The sequence below is a fragment of the Xenopus laevis genome, chromosome 8L, assembly GCF_017654675.1.
Source record: "Xenopus laevis strain J_2021 chromosome 8L, Xenopus_laevis_v10.1, whole genome shotgun sequence".
NCBI classification, from domain to species: domain Eukaryota; kingdom Metazoa; phylum Chordata; class Amphibia; order Anura; family Pipidae; genus Xenopus; species Xenopus laevis.
Genome location: NC_054385.1, coordinates 95302062 through 95324800, shown reverse-complemented (window position 1 = coordinate 95324800; position 22739 = coordinate 95302062). Strand labels below are relative to the sequence as shown.

Sequence of the window (22739 nt, the reverse complement as noted above, 5' to 3'; positions counted from 1 at the left end):
TCTGAGGTCTCAAAAGGAAATCAAAAGGGTAAAGGGGCAAGGAAGAAATACTGGATATAAAAGTTACCCACAAATTGTATTTAAGTGCTTAAAGGATTGCCAAAGCACTGTCTGTATTATCTATCCAACACTAAGCTTTAAAGTCAGTTACACCCAGTAAACTCAGCATCTACAGCTAGACCCTTAAACTCAGCATCTACAGCTTTACATCTAGTAGGCAGCTGTACTTACCAGAGACTGAGCAATCTACTGGAGGAACCAGGGCTGGTTTATATAGTGTTGCAAACAGTGTGAGCTCAGCAGTTTTTCCACGTAAGGAAGAGGTTTCCATATTACCATAACGGTAAACCAAGACCCAAAGTTGCCTCTTCATCACGAGTAAAAATAACACGCACTATTCAGGTTTCAAGTACCCAGAGATGCTCAAAGCAACTGTTCCTATCTGTAGCCTATCACTTGCTGTGGGGTTGGGTTTCACTGAGCTCAGGAATCTGAAATTCAAACAAAATCCGTGTTGTCAAAATAGATTCTGCGTTAGGTTAAGGCAGGGCTCTAAATTGCATCTGTGAGCACAGGAAATAACCTCAGTAGCTGGCTGATTTACAACATTGTATCTGCTGAGCCTCTTTTCCTCCACTCATTTGGCACTTAAAGAAATCTTCTTTGCTTCTCTTTTTTACTTTCGAGTTTCTGATATCCTGTTTTGTAAAGGTTTTTCTATCAATCAAAATATTTGCATCACAGTCCTAAATCTGTTTTTTGTATATTTACTTCAACGTCACTTTTCCTGGAACTTTAAAATCTTTCGGTGCCTTATTTATAAAGACCAATTTTTAAAAAAAATTATCTGTTATACGGCTTTGGCGCATTTTTTGCAGCGTTTAACAGAAAATGTACACTGTATTTTGCTATGTAAATGTACATTTTTTTTGTTTCAATAGTTTTTATTATTATATTACAAGTCAAGAAATGAAGGATACAGAAGGAAAAAAGGGGGGGGAGAAATATCAAAGTGTATAAGGGGAGGAGCATCACACAGCAAGTACATTTCACTATATGCACAGGAACAAATGGCAGCATGTTAAGTCAGTACACCATCAACAGAATATCTTGGACTTAAGCAGTATACATCCACTTTTCTGCCCGCTAAATATCCACTCATTAATAATGATAGGGTGTAGCCAATGTTTCGTGTCAGGGAAGGGATTGTATGAACCTGGTTACATGTGAGTGTGCAAGGTGAGATCCTGGAAGTATTAGCCACTAAGATTTGGATTCAACTATGTTGTTTATACGTATCTGACTCTTTGAACAAAAACCACTGTGACCAAATGTCTCTGAAGTTTTGTTCCTGTTTTTCCGTTCTAGCTGAGAGATCTTCGAATTTTGCTAGTTCATTAACCTTTTTCAGCCATTCCGAGAAAGAGGGGAGAGTAACCGTTTTCCACTTATTTGGTATCAGTAATTTGGCAGCATTGAGTAGGTGTCTCTCCAGTGAGGTATCAGTTAACATATCTTCAGATTACGTTACAAAATTCAGTAGTGCGTAAACTGGGGTGTCAATTACCGCCCGTCCTAGGATCTGTGCGCAGGAGCGTGATATCATGTCCCAAAAGGGGCGGAGCAATCACATTCCCAGAAAATATGTAGGAGTGAGCCGATTTCAGACTTACACCGCCAACATATATTGTTAGCGTCGGGGTATATCGTCCTCAATTTCTGGGGTGTATAATACCACGGGGAAAGGAGTTTGTAATTCATCTCTTGTGTTCGACAGCAGCATGAACTGTGTAGTAGTGCTCGTATTCCTTTCTCAATGACCTCCTCTGAGAGGTCTAGCCCCAGGTCCCTTTCCCAGGATCTGACAAAGTTTAAGCATTTCTTAGGTTCTTGTTGCGCTTGCAGACCATACAGGACAGAAATTGTATGTTTGGGGGGATCTTGGGTATGGCATAGCTGTTCAAAGGGTGTAAGGTCTCTTCCAAGGCGAGAGTTCCCACCTAGGAAATTGTAGAAATTCTTAATCTGATAATATTGGAACTCAGGTAAAGTGCTGGCTAGTGTTGTCTCAATTTCTCAAGTCCTGCCAATTGGTTGTTGGATGTTAGGTGCGCAAACTGGAGGTGGCCGTCTACCAGCCATTCCTTGAACGAGCTGGTGTTTAGAGCAGGTGGAAACGCCGGGTTGTTAGTCACCAGGGTGAGAGGGGATGGAGACGCTGTAAGCTTCAACTGAGTTTTTAGTGTGTCCCAGACTTCCAAGGTATAATTTAAAGCTGGGTGGGAAGTGGGTTAAGCGGCGGTGGAATTTGTCCACCCAAGGCAGATGGATAAGGTGTGTGCAGGTGGACTGCTGCTCAATTTCAATCCATGCCTTATCATCTAGGCTGTGCGACCAATCGATAATTCTATTTAGTATCACTGCTCTGTGGTATCTTAGGCAGTCAGGAAGGGCAAGTCCTCCGACCGCCTTACTCTTGCATAGTGTACTCGCTTTAATCTGGGGATGGCGGCAATTCCACACAAATTTGGAAATTGTAATTTGGAAGGATTTGTGGCAGGATGTTGGAAAGGGTAATGGCAGGCATTGGAACATGTAGAGAAGTTGTGGCATCACATTCATTTTTACCACATTAAAGTGGACCTGTCACCTACACATAAAAAACTGCATAATGAAAGTCCTTTCCAAATTAAATATGGAACCCCAAAAAATTTTTCATTAAAACATTCATACCTGGGTGTTTAAAAATCTAAACTGTCAATCAAATATTACCTGGCCCGCCTCTATGCCCGTGGCATAGAGGAGGGGCAGTCAATTACTTTCACTTTCCATTCAGCACTTCCTAGATGTCACTGCTCTCCTGACATTCCCCCCTCCCTCCTCAGGCTCTATAATTGTGTAAGGCACTGCACATGGACATTAGGTCCCTCATTCTGGTTCATACACAAGATTTTGGGGGGATACACAATTTCCCTTAATAACCGTGCCCACAAAATGGCAGCTGCCTGCTTGCTGTGATTGTATAATTCCAAAACAGAAGGAAACAAAATTTAAATAATAAATACAGTTTAAGTAAAGTTTATTTTGCTCAACTAACATGATAGAAAAGAATTTGAAATTATATGTTAGGGTGACAGGTCCCCTTTAATTTTTCCTAGCCAGGATATTGACTGTTTAGCCCAGTATGTTAAGTCCTTCTTCAATTTTGTAAAGTATGATTTTAGAGTTGAGGGCGGTCCAGTCCTTGTAATCTTTCGTGATCTGAATTCCGAGATAGGTAATATGGCTGTTGGCCCATGTATATGGAAAGTTTTGAGATAGACCTTGGATAGTGTGTGGTGGAATAGAGATATTGAGAGCCAAGGATTTGCCAAAATTTATTTTAAAGTTGCTTATCTTGCCGTAGGTTGCTAATAGGCGATTAAGATTGGGTACAGTGATAAGTGGATTGGTCACAAAAAGAAGTAATTCATCGGCATAGGCCGCTATTTTATGATGATGTTGCTTAATCTGTATTCCAGTGATGTCAGGGTGTAACCAAATCTGGGTGAGAAGAGGCTCCAGCGCCAATATGAAAAGGGTGGGCGAGAGCGGACACCCTTGTCTGGTGACATTCTGGATGTCAACATATTCAGAGAGCATGCCATTTACCTTAATTTGAGCAGCTGGACCGCTATATAGTGCCTTTATCCAATGGCAAAGACGAGGGCCAAAGCCAGATTCCTTAATGCATCGGAATAGGTATTGCCAACTTACTCTGTCGAAGGCCTTTTCGGCGTCTGTCAACAGTAACATAAGGGGGATGCGTTTAATCTTTGAGTAGTGGAGTATGTTGATTAGCTTATTTATATTGTCTCTAGATTCCCTACCTGGGACAAATCCAGCTTGATCGAGATTAATTACCATCCCCAGATCCGTTTGGATCCTTGTAGCTAATATTTTTGCTAAGAGATTTATATCTGCATTGATCAGAGAGATCGGATGGTAGCTACTTGGGTCTTCCGGGTTTTTGTTGGCCTTGAGTAGAAGAGTAATATGCGCCTCCAGGGATTGCCTAGAGAATTTCGCTTGGTTTTGTAATGAGTTAAAAGCTCTAGTCAAGAAGGGGATCAAGATTCAGCCGTCAGGTCCCGGACTTTTGCCCGTCTACGTAGCGCCTATGGCTGTCCGTACTTCTTCCATGGTGATATCCTCTTCTAAAGCAAGTTTTTGGTCCTCCGAGAGTTTGGGTAGGGGTGTAGATCTGAGGAATTGGGCGATGTCCCCTTCATGGAACGCTCCCTTCGTGGCAGTTGTCCGCTCTATTTGGTACAATGCCTGGTAGAAATTGTGGAATTCCTTTGCGATTTGAGGCGTATGATGTAGACTTTCTCCAGTTTTGGACTTAAGGCTGTAGATGTGGTTTTGAGTGACTTGTGACTGCAGAAGGCGGGCCAGGAGTTTGAAACACTTGTCACTATGCTCGTAGTAATAATGTTTCATTCTAGTTATCACTTTTTCCACATAAAAACCGTGAAGGTCTGTTAATTCTTTCCTCAGATCGGCCAATTTCTGGGTCTCTTCAGGTGTTGGGTTGGTCTTGCAAACCATCTCGGTATTCGTATTGCGCTGTACGGGCCCGTTTGCGTCCAAGCGCCGATTTGTATTAGTATCCCTCTCATATAGCATTTATGCGCTTCCCAGACCGTAATAGGGCTAACCTCGTCGTTGTCATTATCTTCAAAGTAATTGGTCATTGCTTGCCTTATTTCTTTCAGAGTAGAGACATCTTTCAGGACTGTTTTGTTTAGCTTCCAATTATTGTACTTGCCGTGGTTGCCTCTGATTGCCACATCCAAGGTGATGGGTGCATGGTCCGCCCAAGAGCGGGTATGGATAGCCGCCTTTGCCAGAGTGTCCAGGTGGTGTTGTGACACAAAGATATAGTCGATCCTGGTATATCTGGAATGTCGTGCAGAATAGAAGGTGTAGTCCCTTTCCTGGGGTTTAAGTAGTCTCCAGGCGTCAACCAGCTGCCATTCATGCAGCATATGTGTAATCTTGCGGATAACTTTCACCGCCGCACTCGTTTTGCCTACAGAGCAGTCTAAGTGTGGTTCTAGGGGTATGTTGAAGTCCCCCCCAAGTATCAATTGTCCTTCTGAAAAGTCCCATAAGGTTTCTAGAATCCGGTTGCATTCAGTGTCCTGGTTCTCATTTGGCAAATACAGGGTTGCAAATATGATTATGGTCTTGTCTAGGGTGCCCTTAACAAATATATATCTGCCTCGCGGGTCGGCCTTTGTGGCCAGGACTTTCAAGTGGAAGTTCTTTGTTAATAATATGGCTACACCCTTGGTTTTGTTCTGTTGTGGGTGGCTATAATAGATGGTAGGGTAATATTTATTTGCCCATTTAGGTACGTTCGTATCCTTGAAGTGCGTCTCCTGTATGAACGCCACTTGTGATTTGTGCCCTCTGAGTTCTGCCGAGAGCAATATTCTCTTGTGGAGAATTTAAGCCATTCACATTGAGGCTAAGCATTCTGACCGGTGTGCAAGCGTTGAGCCATCCAGTGGTGCCATCTTGCTGTGTGGTTTGGGTGATAGATTTATTTAGAGGGGGGGGATCAAGCTGGGTGAGGGTGTATAGAGAGGTGGGGGTGGAGAAGGAGGAGGAGAAAAAAAAGGACAAAAGGGGGGGTTAAGGGGCGCGGGGTATGTAGAAGGTCAGAGAGTGAGAGTGCTGGGTAGAGTTAGAGAGAGGGTTGAGGAAAGTGGGAGTTGGGAATGGGTAGGTGGATAAATGTACATTCTTATAGGTGATTAGGATAATTCTCTCTGTGCCACATAATGTCATCTGATATTGGCAAGTCTAAAGTGGTACAAAATTATGGTGCAAAGACATGTTACGATGTTACGCAGTTCCCACACAAGGGAGCTTCATGGTTTCATTTGCACACTTTGTGAAAACTGCTGCTTTAAAAATATGCTCTCAAATTTAAGTTTATAAGCTCCATTGAAGACCGCAAGTGTCATGCGCACATGTGTGAGGAATTACGCATGCGTCCTCTTCGGCGCAGGCGCGGGCTCGCTAATGCGCGCCGGCGCGTGACGTGGGGTGACGGTCGCGGGCGCTAAGGCGCTGGCGACGGTCGCTGACGCAAGGACGCAGGCAAAAACGCCTGAGATGGACGTGCTGGTGTCAGTTCCACGACGCCAGCGTAATGACGCCAGTTTGGCGCCAAAGTAACAATACTTAAACCAAATCCAGACTGAGATGCATTGCCTGGTTATTAGGTTGTTTGACTGAAACCCTAGCGTCTCTATATTCTTGAATTCCTGTTGTTGACCATTGCCTGTTCCCGGACTACGATTTCTTCTGCCCGTCTCGACTCTTCGGCCTGTCTCATCGTTTACGAATCTCGCTGCCTGCCTTTTGACCTCGGACTTCCTGACTACGACTTTGCCTAATCCTTTTGTACTTCGCTGATCGTCTCATTGGCTACTCTCCACAACCCTGCTCCCTGTTCCACTCCAGGTGGGTAGCGGTTGTGTGAGGCGCTTGTGGGTTCACTATCTACGGCTCCTGCTCCTTCTACGACTGGATTATACTGGTAAGCCTGACAGTATAACCAGGCCCTAAGATGGATCCAGCTGAAGGAGCGTCTCCATTTGCCGTTTTAACCCAACAGCTGTCCTCTCTTACACAAGCTGTTCGGGAGCTGCAAAGTGGCTACTCGCAGTTGCAGGAGCATATCAGAGCCCATCCGCCAGCTGCTCTTCCTTCTCCGGCTGCTCCTCCTCCAGCTCCAACGGAGGTTCAGGTAATCACCTCGGAAATCTCCGAACCCAAAGTGGCCTTTCCGGAAAAGTTCGCTGGTGATCGAAAGGTGTTCCGGAATTTCAGGAGCAACTGTAAGCTGCTATTTTCACTTAAACCCCACACGTATCCCTCTGAGCAAATCCGGGTTGGGGTTATCATTTCATTCCTCACGGGCGAACCACAGACCTGGGCTTTCCGTCTCATGGATCGTCAAAGTCCTGTACTGGCCACAGTTGATTCCTTTTTCGATGCTATGGCAGTTATCTTTGATGATCCTCACAGAGCTACCACTGCTGAGGCCGCCCTGCGTGCTCTGAAGCAAGGGGACCATCCAGCGGAAGATTATACGCTGGAATTTCGGCAATGGGCGGATGATACCGAATGGAACCCAGCAGCCTTAAAGAACCTGTACCGCTTTGGACTTTCGTCTGAGCTAAAAAATGAGTTGGCTCGTACTGGCATCCCTGATAGTTTGGAGGATCTCATCCTCATTTCAATCCAATTAGACCAGAGGCTCAGGGAACGCCAGGAAGAAGAAAAGGCTGAGAAAGCAAGTCTTTTCCCTCAGACGTGGTTGTTGCCTTCTGCTCCTCCTCCTGTCCGAATGGCCTCCGCAAGTTCTCCAGTTGCCTCTTTGTCCACCTTCAACGTAGCTCCAGAGCCTATGCAGATTGGTGCTATTAGGTCTGCATTAACACCGGAGGAGCGTATTAGACGTCGCAGACTTAACCTCTGCCTCTATTGCGGACAAGCTGGTCATCTGCTTTGGGGTTGTCCGACCCGCCCAACGGGTAAGAGGATTTTTGAAAAGGACTTTTCTGGGGGTCATGTTCCTGTGCCTCTCCTGACAGTTTCTTTATCTTTACAGTGGGGAGACAAGAGGGTCGAACTCCAAGCAATTCTTGACTCTGGGGCAAGCGGGTGTTTCTTGGACAATAAAGTGGCACTACAATTCCAGATTCCGCTCCAGTCCAAGAAGAATCCTATAGCTCTTCGTGTAGCAGATGGTTCTCTGATTACTTCTGGCCCTGTGGTGCAAGAGACTATCTCTCTTTTTGTTTTGCTTAATAAAGGGCATGCTGAACTCATGAACTTTGATGTGGTTTCTTCTCCTTTATTCCCTGTCATCCTGGGATTGCCTTGGTTGCAGAAACACAATCCATCTATCAACTGGGCAACTGGCGAAGTAACCTTTCTTTCTAACTTTTGTCTGTCCCAATGCATCCTCCCTTCTAATGGTGTGTGTTCTTTATCTCCTGCCTCCGAGATCCAAGACCTTCTTCCTCAGGCATATTGGGAATTTACGGACGTTTTCAATAAAAGAGGGGCCGACAGGTTGCCTCCTCATCGTATTTATGATTGTCCTATCAACCTTCTTCCAGGGGCTCAAATTCCTTTCGGACGAGTGTATCCGTTATCTGAGTCTGAACTTTCAGAGCTCCGTTCGTATTTGGATGAGAATCTGGCTAAGGGATTCATTAGGCAGTCTTCTTCCCCGGCAGGAGCTGGGATTTTCTTAGTTGAAAAAAAAGATCATTCCTTAAGGCCGTGTGTTGACTACCGGGATCTGAACAAGATTACAGTCAAAAATCGTTATCCTCTTCCTCTCATTCCAGAACTTTTCCAACGTTTGGCGGAGGCTAAGATTTTTTCTAAACTGGATCTTCGGGGTGCATATAACCTAGTCAGAATAAGGGAAGGGGATGAATGGAAGACGGCCTTTCGCACTCGTTACGGACATTTTGAATATTTGGTCATGCCTTTTGGTCTATGTAACGCTCCTGCAACATTTCAGCTCTTCGTCAATGATGTCTTCAGGGACTTTCTTGATATTTTCGTCATTATATATTTGGATGACATCCTTATTTTTTCTAACTCGTTAGAGGAGCACAGGTTACATTTAAAGAAGGTTCTGACATGCCTGCGCACCCATCAGCTTTATGCTAAAATTGAAAAGTGTGCTTGAACAAACATCTGTAGATTTTTTGGGTTTCTTCATTTCTCCCCAGGGAATCCAGATGGACTCCAGGAAGATCTCCGCAATTCTTGATTGGCCGATTCCATCATCTAAAAAAGCTGTTCAACGCTTCATTGGTTTTGCAAACTTTTACAGGAAATTTATAAAGAACTTTTCTCAAGTCATTCTTCCAATCACTGAGCTGACTCATAATAATCAAAAGTTTTGTTGGTCACCTCAAGCTCAGGGGGCTTTTGAGAAACTGAAGACACTTTTCACTTCAGGCCCAATTCTTCACCATCCAGATGTTTCCTCATACCTCCAAGATAACTGGGTGAATCTTCTTCCTCTTGCGGAGTTCGCTTATAATAATGCTCATCATTCCTCCATCAGACAGTCCCCTTTCTTCGCAAACTATGGTCTTCATCCAGTAACTTTTCCCTCTGCCATTGTTTCTGATATTTTAGTTCCTGCAGTTAAGGACCGATTAACCTTCTTGTCCAATAATTTTCAGAAACTCCAAGAGAACATGAAGAAGGCTCAACAAAACTTTAAAGCTTATGCTGATCGGGGACGGAGAGGTGACCCAGAATTCAAGGTGGGTGATTTGGTTTGGCTGTCAACTGCTAACCTTAAGCTTTCTTGTCCCAGTAGGAAGTTGGGTCAACGTTTCTTGGGTCCTTTTCCTATAATTCGTCAAATTAATTCCGTGGCTTTCCAGTTTAAACTCCCGGCATCCTGGCATATTCATCCAGTGTTTCATACTGCACTTTTGAAACCGGCCTCAACGTTTCAATTTCCTGGGCGTACGGCTCCTCCTCCACTTCCTGTCATGGTTGACGGTCAAGAAGAATTTGAGGTTGAAGAGATCTTGGATTCCAGGTTGAGAGGCAAGCGTCTTCAATACCTGGTAAGGTGGAGAGGTTTTGGACCGGAAGAAAATTCGTGGGAACCAGTGTCTAACATTCACGCTCCGGAGTTGTTGGAGAAGTTCCATGGAACCTACCCTGGTAAGCCTTCTGGTTGTCGCGTCCTGAGGCCGCTCCTTGATGGGGGGCAATGTGAGGAATTACGCATGCGTCCTGTTCGGCGCAGGCGCGGGCGCGCTAATGCGCGCCGGCGCGTGTCGTGGGACGCCGACGACGGTCGCGGGCCCGAAGGGCTGTCGACGGTCGCTGACGCAAGGACGCAGGCGAAAACGCCTGAGATGGACGTGCTGGCGTCAGTTCCGCGACGCCAGCGTAATGACGCCAGTTTGGCGCCAAAGTAACAATACTTAAACCAAATCCAGACTGAGATGCATTGCCTGGTTATTAGGTTGTTTGACTGAAACCCTAGCGTCTCTATATTCTTGAATTCCTGTTGTTGACCATTGCCTGTTCCCGGACTACGATTTCTTCTGCCCGTCTCGACTCTTCGGCCTGTCTCATCGTTTACGAATCTCGCTGCCTGCCTTTTGACCTTGGACTTCCTGACTACGACTTTGCCTAATCCTTTTGTACTTCGCTGATCGTCTCATTGGCTACTCTCCACAACCCTGCTCCCTGTTCCACTCCAGGTGGGTAGCAGTTGTGTGAGGCGCTTGTGGGTTCACTATCTACGGCTCCTGCTCCTTCTACGACTGGATTATACTGGTAAGCCTGACACACATGGATGTGTACCTTTTGACATGATTTATAAACATGCTTCTTGCACTTTCCTGCTCTTGTGCTGTGAGCCAATGTACCAGTCCAGCAGGCTCCGGTGAATGGTACACAAAGAAAATCACACTGTGTCGTTATAGACAGCGTGAGCATTTGTGCTCCAGAAGTGAAGCTATTATCACTCTTATAATGGCAGCCACAACTTGCATATGATTCCCAAAACGTATGTTTTTTCTACATCCCACATTTGTGGCGGCCGCAACCTGCCACCCAGGAGTAAAAACTATGTGGGTGAAATACACAGTGACTTGTGTCTGAAAACTGTACTTTGCACACTGCACTGTGGTCCTAACTGAAATAATAATGTATGAAATAAACATTCCTGCTTTATAAATAGACCACTACAAATTACAAAGGGGCTTTCTGCAATGATAGGGGGTTTCTTTTTAATGATATTGATGATTTTTAGTAATGCAAAAATATTTTGCCTCTTAAACTACATATCACATTAACAACTATGCTGGCATTAAAGAAAGCAAATTTGTCACTGAGTTTTCTGCTATATATAAACTGTCACATTATTCACTGGTGCTCAGCATTGTGAATAACCATTGTAAAAACATGCGATTGTAAGGATCCGCGTTCCTTCCAGCGCAGGCGCAGGCACGCTCATCGGGGAACCGATGCGCGTCGGCGCGCAGCGTTGGACGCCGGCGACGAACGCCGGCGCGGAGGCGCCGGCGACGGTCGCCGACGCAAGGGCGTCAGCGACGGATGCCAATGACGGACGCACTGACGTCAGCTGTGCGACGCCAGCGTGAGGACGCCAGTTTAGCGCCAAATAGCTCTATTTAATCCTAACCTGTACTGTGACTCTTTGCCTGGTTATTAGGTTATTTGACTGAAACCCTAGCATTGTATTCTACTGATCTTCTGTGTTTGACCTCAGCTTGTTCCCGGATTGTCTTATTGCCGCCTGCCCTGATCTTCTTGCCTGACTACGTTACGATTCTTCGCTGCCTGCCCCGACTTTGGCCTGCCTGACTTCGCTTCTGCCTGAACCCTCTGTACTTCGCTTTTGGTTAGTCTCATTGGCTACTCGTCACTTCACTTCTCCCTGTTCCACTCCAGGTGGGTTAGTGTTGTGCGAGGCGCTTGTGGGTTCGTGTTCTACAAGTTCCAGCTCCTTCTTCGTTGGATCAGACGGTAAGCCTGACAGCGATAGCCCTATATAAAGAAAGATATAAATAAATACATATGCTTCAAAAAATTGGGGGATTGTTCCTTGGAGGTGAGGCGATATATAATCATTTTCTATCTTTCGTTGTTACTGATTGATGCTTGCTGGAATATTTATAGGTTATAAATGATGACCTATAAATATACTGTAGTGGCAAGAGTTTTATTATTTATCCTGATTTATCCTGAGGCTTTCCTTTGGGTTTGTAGCACTCAATATTCTCACACTCCATGTGACTCGGTAACAGCCTAAAACTTATGACTTGTTATGCCAGGATGTTGCTTTCCGCAGGATGAAAATAAAAAAATAGGGCTGACAGCACTTGGACATAAAAGATAGAGAGGAATTGTAGGAGCAACCTTGTTGGGTTGGGTACAAATATTGTTTTGTTGATAAATGACCTGGGTATAATTACCAAACTTGGCGAATATTTGAAAACTGCCATCCTACTGTAGCAATCTTTCATCATTTCACTACAGTCCGTAAACCAACCAGACCTCCCTTGGGAAGACCCATAATAGCAGTCATTGGCTCTCTTGGTGAACCATTATCACAACTAGTAGATTTTTATCTACAACCTTTGGTACTGCATTCTCCTTCTTATATCAAAGATAGTTAACACTATGATGCACATGAATTGGCAATTACATTTCAAATGGGCCACAGTTGATGTCACCGTCCTATATTCATGCATCCCTCACCATTTGGGCCTAGATGCCATTACTTACCATCTTGATAATTACAGCACCTATGACACTCCTTTGAAAATCTTTCTCTATGAGGCTATTGAGTTCTTACTAACACATAACTTTTTTCTTTTCAATGACAAATATTACCTTCAAAAACAGGGTACAGCTATGGGAGTGAAATTCGCCCCATCTTATGCTAACTTGTATATGACATGGTGGGAATATAGACACATATATAGCGAAAATAATCCTTACAAAGAATACATCCATTACTATGCAAGCTATATAGATGATCGTATATTTATTTGGACAGGGGATAAACGAAATTTTGAGGACTTTGTGCTATACTTGAACCATAATGTGTGAGAAAATCTTACCCTGGTGATCTAGTGGGGGGACGGCAGGGACGCCTGCCGCCCCCTCGGCGGGGACGCCCGCCGCGCCGATCTGCTTCTCTGCAGGCACCGGTCAGTTAGGGCGCGCGTGCGCGCCTCTTCCTGGGTTTTATGCGCATGCGCGCTGACGTGATGACGTCAGCGCGCATGCTTGAAACCATCTCTATCACTTTGCTTGAAACCAACTCTGATTCTGCTTCACCCTCCTGTTTGAAGTTCTGGTTTGACCTCTGCCTGTTATTTGACTCCGATTCTGCCTCAACCCATCTGGTTTTGACCCTTTGCCTTCCTGATGATTCTGATATCCGCCTGCCTCGATCCAGCCTGTCTGACCATCCGCTTGCCTTGACCTTTTGTACCGTGACCTTCGGCCTAAAGACTCTGCTAAACAGCCGTGCCACTTCGCCAGCCAGAACATCTCGCCTTGCACCCCTCGTTAAGTCCAGGTGGCACCCAAGTAAGCTGAGGGCTCCTCCCGAAGCCCTACGGTGGTCACACTACTGGTGAAGCCGAGCCGAGACCAGGGTGCTTGGCATTTGTTCTGGTATCGGGTGCCGGCCATGACACAATGCTCTCAATCTTCGTTTCACCTCTGAATTTCATCATAAACAGATACATTTTTTGGACATTATGTTAAAGGACCAGGATGATGGAGTTACGACTACCTTCTCATAAGGACTGTGCTGCAAATACCATATTGCAGGCCTCCTCGCCCCATCCCAAACATCTTATTAAGGATAACAGGACAATTTTTACGCCTTAGATCCCTATGTTCCAACTTTCAGGAATTTGTGACACAGCTTTGTAGCCTGAGGGATAGACTTCTCTCTAGGGGCTACCACCTGTCTGTACTCACTAAAGCATTTGAGAAAGCTCTAAAAACTCAAAGAGATTCTCTGTTCCAGAAATATTCCTCAAAATATTCACATCAATTCAGATGCAAACAGTCAGGAACACCACTTTGTATACTTACCTTTAGTCCTCAACTTCCGAGCATTAAAGGTATCATCAACAAATACCTTCCTATAGTACAGACAGATGACTAACTTAAAATCATTCTAGGTTCAAAATGTAAATTTGTTACCAGGAATTGTGAATGGTAAAGGGTCTATCACATAGTGTGGTTTGGGATACAGAGAAACAAATCCCAACTTGGCTTCACTACCAGGGAACTGTTATGTTTTGGTAGCCGAGGATGAGTAGAGTATAACAGTGCTATTAGGCCACCGTTCTAGATTCACAGTCTGTACATTCCCAGCAGTTCCCTAACTGAGAGTTTTAGCCTCTGCCACTGCTGTTTCAATTTGGCTAGCAACTGTAATAGCCTTTGCAAGGGTTGAATCCTGCTCTAGGAGCAGTCTCTCTCTAATGCGAGGTGTGTTTGTTTTTTCCACTATTTGATCTTAGCATTTCATCTGTTAGATTCCCAAACTCACAGGTAACAACCAGCTCTCTCAAAGCTGCTACAAATTGTTCTGTGGATTCGCCATTACGTTGTCCACATTGGTGGAATTTATATCCTTCATCAACCACATTTACTCTTGGCACAAAAAAGTTCTTTATAGCAGTAAGAGCAGTTTCATAAGTCTCATTGGGTAATGGTAATGTATAGAATATCCGCTGTCCCTCTGCTCCCAGGCAGTGAATAAGTGAAGCACGCTTTTTAGCAGAGTGGAATCTCCCCTTGGTCAGCAGCAATAATGTAATTTTCAAGCATACAGATCCAAACAGTAAAATGTATGGTAGGCTCATCAGGGTTTGGTAGAAAAGCTGCAGGGTGCTGCATAGGTAGAAGAGACATCTCATTGCCAATTTGTTATGTTTTGGCCGAAGATGAGTAGAGTATAACAGTGCTTCATTAGCAGGCTCATGCAGCCATTACACAACAGTGACTTTAGCTCTAACACCACAAGCTGTATAAAAAGTATGTAGACTATGCCCCTACATACTTTTGTGGTAACAGCTTTACCTCTAATATTACTACCAAGACTTACAAAATAGGGCAATATATTAATTGCAGTGCAAAAAATGTCATATATCTAATTACATGTAAAAATTTCAATATGCAATATGGGGGACAGACCTCACGATGCCTGAGAGAAAGAATTAGAGAACATATTTCTGACATTCAGAATGAGAAACCCAAGAACGTATCAAAGCACTTTTTGTCATGTACAGATGGAAATATTAATCATTTTCAAATACAAGGAATTGAGTGAGTTACAGTTCCATATAGAGGTTGGAATATATTACAAAAAATACTTAAACGTGAAGTTTTCTGTATATTTACCCTTGACACTAGGTTACCCAAAGGCATGAATTCAGATTTCGATGTGGCTATTATGATTAGAAATACAAACGTATATAAATCTTGGTACATTTATTAGTATGCTATTCTGTTTATTTTGTCTATATTTGCTAATATATTCTCTTTTCATCCCTCCCTCAATATTTTCCCTCTGTTAGAATGGAGGTGTCTAACATTAATGGTTTTATATATAATGGTTTCCATACAATGATATCTGTTGGTCACAACCCTTTGTAATGTTTTAAATATCAACAGTAAATGCATATATATACAAAAAGAAAGAGGTTCAATATTATATATACTTATATATTTATATCTTCATATAACTTTTAAAAACATTTATAATAACATATTTATATACAATACAATACTCATATTCCTTGGACTCCTACATATTTATATTAAAGAGCAAGAAAAAGAAAATGCTTCAGATATTTTTTCTAAACTATCTATCTATTCATCTATCTATCTATTCATTTATTCATTCTATCTATTCATTTTTTATCTACAAACCCTACAAACGGTTCTGACGCCAGTGTCAATTCAGACGCCGGCGTCAACTTTGGCACCAGCAAATTTGTGTTTCCTGAATTTATCACCTGTTTCACGAATTTCGCTGGAAATTTGTGAATTTCGCAGGAAAGGAAAACGGGACAAATTCTCCAATCACTGCTGATGAGGCAATTATTCTTGCCTACAAGGCAATCACTGAGCCAGTATAGCGGAACTTCCTGATCAAAGAATTCATCAAATGTTGGAATTTTTTCAGCCTTTAGTTCTTATCAATGCAGGCCGCCGTCTGTCTCGTTGGATCCAGCTGTCTAGTCGGTCGGTACTCAAGCTGTCACTGTATGTCTCTTTGCCACTTTGATAGTCATTAAACCACATCTCTAGTTTTCCTTTTGCCTGCATTGGGAAAGGCCTTGTGCTCCTAGGGCTGAACTGGTTCCAGTGCCAAACGTTCCCTGAAAAATTAAAATTAAAGGAAACAGCATTTGTATTATATTTTGCAGTGTCGGACTGTCGGACCAGAGAACCTGATGATAAGGGACAGCCACTAGCAGGCCAATCTGGAGACATTTAGTAGGCACTTAAATTACTACTACTGTTCCAGTACTGAAAGTTACTGCCCTCCTCAGCTCAATACAGAAGGATCCAAGGCCCACTTTCATTTCTGAACCCCAGTTAACCCCTTGGCGACCATTCATTTCACCACAGTCATGTGCATGAAATGAAGATCCTGTACTTCTGTCACCAACAGCAGCCTCACAAGCTCATTGGGCAATAAATACAGTACAGCTGCTGGGTTAACCAAGAAACACAAAGCCCTGTAAGACTATATGTCAATATGGTCAGACCAGTATACATAGTCTACCTATGAAATTTCATTTCTACTGAGCTTGCCACTCCTATACATACTGAATTGCTCACCTATTGGAGAAGTTAACAGAGGCATCCAGGAGTGATACAGCTCATCATGCATGAGAAGTACACCCAGCTCTTTGTGCACCCAGCTGCAATTAAAATGCTATTCATCTATGTAGCTACAGGGCAATGTCCAATACAACAGTGGGGCTTAAAACTGTATGAAAGGCTCACCCGATTTGGGATCCACAAAGATTTGTCCCAGTATCCTGGTAGGCCATTTGACACTGGGTATTTATAGCACATTGGCATAGTTTCCTCTAAAACAGTGGTCCCCGTGTTGGATCCCAGAGCAGTGGCAAGAAAAGTCACAAGGTATGCAGAATGCATAATTGTTTATGTGGTAAAGGATGATGAATGCTGAGAAGACTGATAATTTATTTAAGGGATACACAATGGTAAATAAACATGATATTAATCTCATATAACCCTTCAATTAGCATTTAGTATGTTATAGTACATATACTGTAAGTTTGTGAAAATTCTCATTCATCCAGGTAATGGTATATCTGTAGAAATAAGTCAAATCATTCTGAATTGAGAAAGCCAGTCAGATCACTGGTGAAACGTCTTCAAGAAAAACACAGCAAGTCCAGTTGATTTGACTTATTTCTACAGATATACTTACTCCAAGCATGCTGTCATACTGTTGAACATCTTTTTTTCTTCATTTGTCCCTGAATGTATGTATGTATGTATGTATGTATATTTTTATTTGTAAAGCGCTCCTTGAGGGCAAAGCACTGTTCAGCAAAACAATAAATTAGTAGTAACAAACAAGGGGTCAGAATAAAAAGTAACAATAAGTGCATTATTAGAATACAATTCACATAAATGTAAAATATAATTACAATACAGATTAAGTGCTCAGTGTCAAGGAAACAAAAGGCTAGAGGATAGTACCCTACCCCGTAGGGCTTACAGTCTAAATGGGAGGGTAACATACAGACACAATTCAGAGGGGTATTAAGTGCTGTAGGTTACAGTTTGTTACACTGTTCTATAAGTGCCAGTTCAGGTGTTATCCAGGTGCTCCCAGAGGTAGTCTTTTGAGTTTTGTTTTAAAAACATTGAAGGAGGATTCTCTCCTGAGAGATTCAGGAATGGCATTCCAAATGTAAGGAGTCGCAAGAGGGGTACAAGTGGTTGCTCTGAGAGGAGCAGAGGTTTCGGGCAGGAACATAAAGAGAAACAAGAGACGAGATGTAGTTAGGTGCAGAGGAATGAAGGGCTTTGAAGGTTATGAGGAGGAGTTTATAAGTTATTCTTTGTTTTATAGGAAGCCATGATAAGGACTTCAGCAGCGGAGGGGCCTGTACCCTTTTAGATGAGAGGAGGATAATTCTAGCAGCAGTGTTTAATACAGACTGTAGAGGGGAGAGATGGGAGTTAGGGAGGCCAGTTAGTAGAAGGTTACAGTAATCTAGTCTGGATAGGATGAGAGCATGCATGAGCGTCTTGGATGTATCAGGTGAAAGGAAGGGACGGATTTTGGCAATATTGTGTAAGAAAAAGTGACAGGTTTTGACAGTGATGTTAATATGATCAGAGAAGGAGAGAGAGGAGTCAAAGATTACCCCCAGACAGCGAGCTAAGTTGACAGGATTAATGAGCATGCCATCAATAGAGATAGTAAATAAGGGAGTAGGACCAGGCTTAGGTGGAAAGATGATAAGTTCAGTTTTTGTTAGGTTGAGTTTGAGGTGGCGCTGGTTCATCCAATTTGAGATAGCCAGGAGGCAGTTAGAGATCTGAGCCTCTGTTTCAGCTGTTAATGAAGGGGTGGATAAATATATTTGGGTATCATCAGCATACAGATGATAATTAAAGCCAAATGAATGGATGAGATCTCCCAAAGACAGAGTGTACAGGAAAAACAACAGTTGACCAAGTACGGAGCCTTGCGGCACCCCCACATTAAGTGGAACTGGAGACGAGGTTTTGTTATCATAGGAGACAGTGAATGATCGGTTAGAATGGGAAATTTAAAGGGTCTGCCTCCTCTAAGGTGGCATTTTGCAGAATTAAAACTTGACTTCAAGACTGCATACAGACCAAGGATGTATTTAGTTGGGGTGAGCATCTTACAGCCTTCTGCTGTGGCGGGGGGGGGGGTTGTTGGCTGTTGTGCTTCAACAACAGCTAAAAGGATGTTTGCCTTCGAACAGGTGACCAGTAAAAACTACCTGTTAATTTGGTTGCTAATTAGTTACCCCAAAGAATTCTTTTTGCTTGTAATTCTAGAACTCACCATGATTCCCATTAAAGTCATGTGCCACATTGGGGAAATATTCATTACTTTCTCTCCTGATCTTGGCTTTTCTCTCATTTTCTGTTTATTGGTTTTTGCCTCTCTTTAGTTCGGCCTGTGACTGAATGATTAAGCTGCACAAGCAATAAATAACAAATAGTTGTTTTACCCGAAGCAGAGTATCAGTTATGTTTAGAGCAAGTGTAAAGCAAAGAATGTATTGCTAGAAGTTACTGAGCCATCAATACAGAAAGATCTTAATGCTTGCAGCGTCAGCAAAAGGGAAACTTTATCTTTCCATACAGTATTATTCATAGCTAAGGCAGAAAATCTTAGCTGGATGTCTTATTTACAAAGGGAGCTGTGAATAAGGGAAGTAAGCAAGGTATATGATATTAATATAAAATATTTAATCCAGAGATCACTGTAGGGTATGTTCACCCACAGGAATGTCAGTAGAACAGGGTGACGTCCCAACAACTTAAATTCAGCTCTAAATGCCTTCCCATGTTTGTCTTGGAATTTCCTACTCTTTTCAGTGTGGAGGCACGATTTGATGCATCACAACATATGTCTTGACCTTAACTGTTTGTAGTTTTTGCTGCAATACTCACTTAAATGTTATACTTAGAATTCTAGGTTTGTATGTTCAACCTGCTTATCTAGCTGAGTTTGACCTTCAACAAAGGTTGTAGGGACAGAGTCAAAAGTTCAGCTCACCAAGTTTTAGTGCTGAAAATATCTTTAGAAACTGTTTTCACTGGCCAGGTGCTGCTCATATGGAGCTACTTCTCATGTGCATGTGGGCTGTACTACTGGATGTACTGATGAAAATGTTGGTGAAATGAGTCTGTGGAAACCATTTACCAAACAATATTTTAGTGTTTGTTCAGAAACCAAAACTTTAATCAATTTAATAAGTTAAAGGCACCTTTTCACTTTGAATGAATTAATGAATGTCAAGGCAGGTTCATTCAAGGCACTGCACCAGAAGGAGTTAAGATGTATCCTATATTTATCTGAAATGAACATGCTCCATGACTGATTAGTAATTGCCACTAATGTTATCTTGAAACGTTTTTATAATGCCATGCAATATGCTCCTTGAATAATTACTATAATATCAGCCATTGGCCTTTTATATGTGGCCAATAGGGCTGAGGTGCCAACCATAAGAAAGCTGATATTGCACAAAGCTGATTGTAAGGGTCGCTAAAGGTTGTAAACACAACAAGGGGCATCTAAATGATATCACAGTAACTGGATGTTCTACTGAGGTTTTTCTCTTCTCACCTCTTCCCGTTTGCAATTGATTTCCTGCATTTGCATTTTATGCATATATTGTCTTCTTGTTGCAGCATTCTTGGTTGCCTGTGCTTTTCTCTCCATCTCCTGCTATAAAAACAACACTGATTATTGTCTGATGCGAATGCAGCAAATGTAGGAATGAATTTCATTATTTTTATGGTGAACAGTTGAATCATATCCAAACCAGGGTTAGTCGTCTACTTTCAAAAAGGCCACAGGGTGGGACACATATTGTTGCCCATGCAATAAGAGTTTTTTATAAAGAAGAATACAATGTTGCAATGCCAACTGATTGGTATCCAGGTTTGAGTTCCTACACCTGCAAATGGCATCAGTTCAGATTACTGTTCCAACTACTGCAGCTAATGTTCCTACGGAGGGGATAGCAAGGTCAGCAGCTTTGGATCTGAAGAAGAAGAAACAGACCAAAAGTGAAATGCAATTAACCCAGGGAATGTTAGTACACACCTTCCTCTTCCACCTCCATTACCACCTAAAAAATAGTGGCACTGTAGGAACGTGCATGCCCATTCCCTTCGACTACCTGCTAGCATCTCAGGCAAAGCGCCAACTCAATTGGGAATTAAAACTACATATACAATCAGAAGTAGAGATGTAGTGCTTCTCAAACACAAACCTCTCTGTGTTCAATATACAAAAGTTTTGCAAGCTAATTCATGTATAGAAATAATTTTTCATAAATTAGCAAAACATAAAATTAAAATTGTAATTACTGTCTCTATGCTAGGGACGATTTTAGAAACCTGTTCAGTGCAACTTCAAAAAGGTGTCACACTCATGGATACAGTTACACGTTTAAGGGGCACATTTACTAAGGGTCGAATTTTGAAGTTAACTTCGAAATTCGTCCATCGAATTTGATACTTCTATAGTCGAAGTATTTTTTAGATCGAAAAAGGCCGTTTTCGATCAAAGTAAAAATCGTTCCAACGATCGATTAAATTACAAAAGAATACTTTGACTACTCAAAACTTTAGCCAAAGTTTATAGGAGGTCCCCCATAGGCTAAACAGCAATTCGGCAGGTTTAAGGTGGCGAAGTGTCGTAGTTTTTTAAATAGACAGTACTTCGATTTTCAAAGTCTTTTCAATTTGAATAGAATTTTGGCCTATTCAATGGTCAAAGTACCCAAAAATTACTTTCGAAATTTGAAGTTTTTGAATTTAAAAATTCACTTTGACCCTAAGTAAATGGGCCACTAATAGTGTGTTCCCTTCAACCAGTTAAAACCATTTGAATAGCCTGAAGCTTACATATACATACATCAGTGTACTCCATTGAATAGGAGCATGGGGTTGGCAGACTACGAGCAGTCTAGGCCGGGGTAAGGGAATAAACAGTGAAATGCAAATTGGGACTTTTTTTAAGGGCTATAGGTAGCTACAGCTTAGCAGTCAAGCTAAACAAAAATTTGCTTTTTCGGTTAGCATCTAACCAGATACTAACCCAAGCCAAATGCACAGGGTTAGGGGTAGCCATCCTCATTAATATATGTAAGGGCTCCTATATGTAAGAGCACTGGCTCAAGCTTCTGCAGACATATAATTCATTTACAGTTTTGAGACAGCACTGGGAAAAAAGTCAAGTGGATCCATTATAGACATTTAGAGAAATTAAAAATTGTTAAATGTTTCCTTTGGAGATTAATTTTTTATATACAGGGCACATAAACTCAGCCAGGCATTCACTCTAAAGGGAACTGGATGCTCTATTAAGACAATGACATCCTTTATTATTAGCTGTTTTCTGGTGTTATGTCTGTCTTAACTCTAGCTCTCTCATATGGTTGTGAAGGAATTGTGCCATTGCTTTTACTCTGATTGCATTTGCAGCAGACACTATTACTCTGGAGAAACTGGGGAAAAATTGCTGCTTTATTGACAAAAACATCCATAAATGGTCCTTATTATATCAGTAACAATAACAAATATGTACCTATCTGCTAGATGCAGAACAGAAAGCTGCAGATGTATGGGCAGCATAGAACTGAATCTGCAAGTCACTGTTGTACACCAGGCTTGCCACTAATACATTTGGGGGGTTATTTATAAAAGTGAGAATGCCAAAAACTTGAAAAATCCGAGTTTTTAAAATAAAATCCGAATTTTTAGTGGAAAAAAAACTAAATTTTTCTGAGATTTATTAAACCCCGTGGATGGAAAAAGTCCCTATCCTATTTGGAAGTTGCTGTGGTCTGTGCTGGAATTAGCCCGAAAATCCGACTATTTTGGGACTTTTGGACAAAAATCCGAAAAATAGTTTTTTGGGAAAAGAGTCGATTTTTTAGTGTTTGTTCCCAATCTGATAAAATCGTGATTTTTTTAATAATAAATAAGGTCCAATTGTGAATTCTAGTTTGGTCTGACATTATTCATTAAAACAGTCACATAAATTGGGAGTTTGATTGTATCTGAATTAATCACTAGATGGACTAACTGTTTTCAAAGCTGTGTCTGCCCTTTTTCAAGTTTCATACCAGTCTGTTAAACTGCCACTTTCATTTAACTTTTTTTTTTTTAACCATATTTTTATTGGTTTTGAAACACAAATAAAAACAAAATAGGAAGCAATAAAAGAATAACAAAAAAAAGGGAAACAATATTGCTGTTTGACAGAGGGTAACTTTAATTTAACTTTTAGTATGTAGTATAAAATCCAATTCTAAGCAACTTTTCAGTTTGTCTTATTTATTTTTTTA

At 42.1% G+C, this 22739-nt stretch overlaps 1 pseudogene; it reads right to left on the bottom strand.

The window, feature by feature from the left end:
• Positions 1-15468: 15468 nt before the first annotated feature.
• LOC108699556 lies at positions 15469-21066 on the bottom strand (annotated as a pseudogene).
• Positions 21067-22739: the final 1673 nt, after the last annotated feature.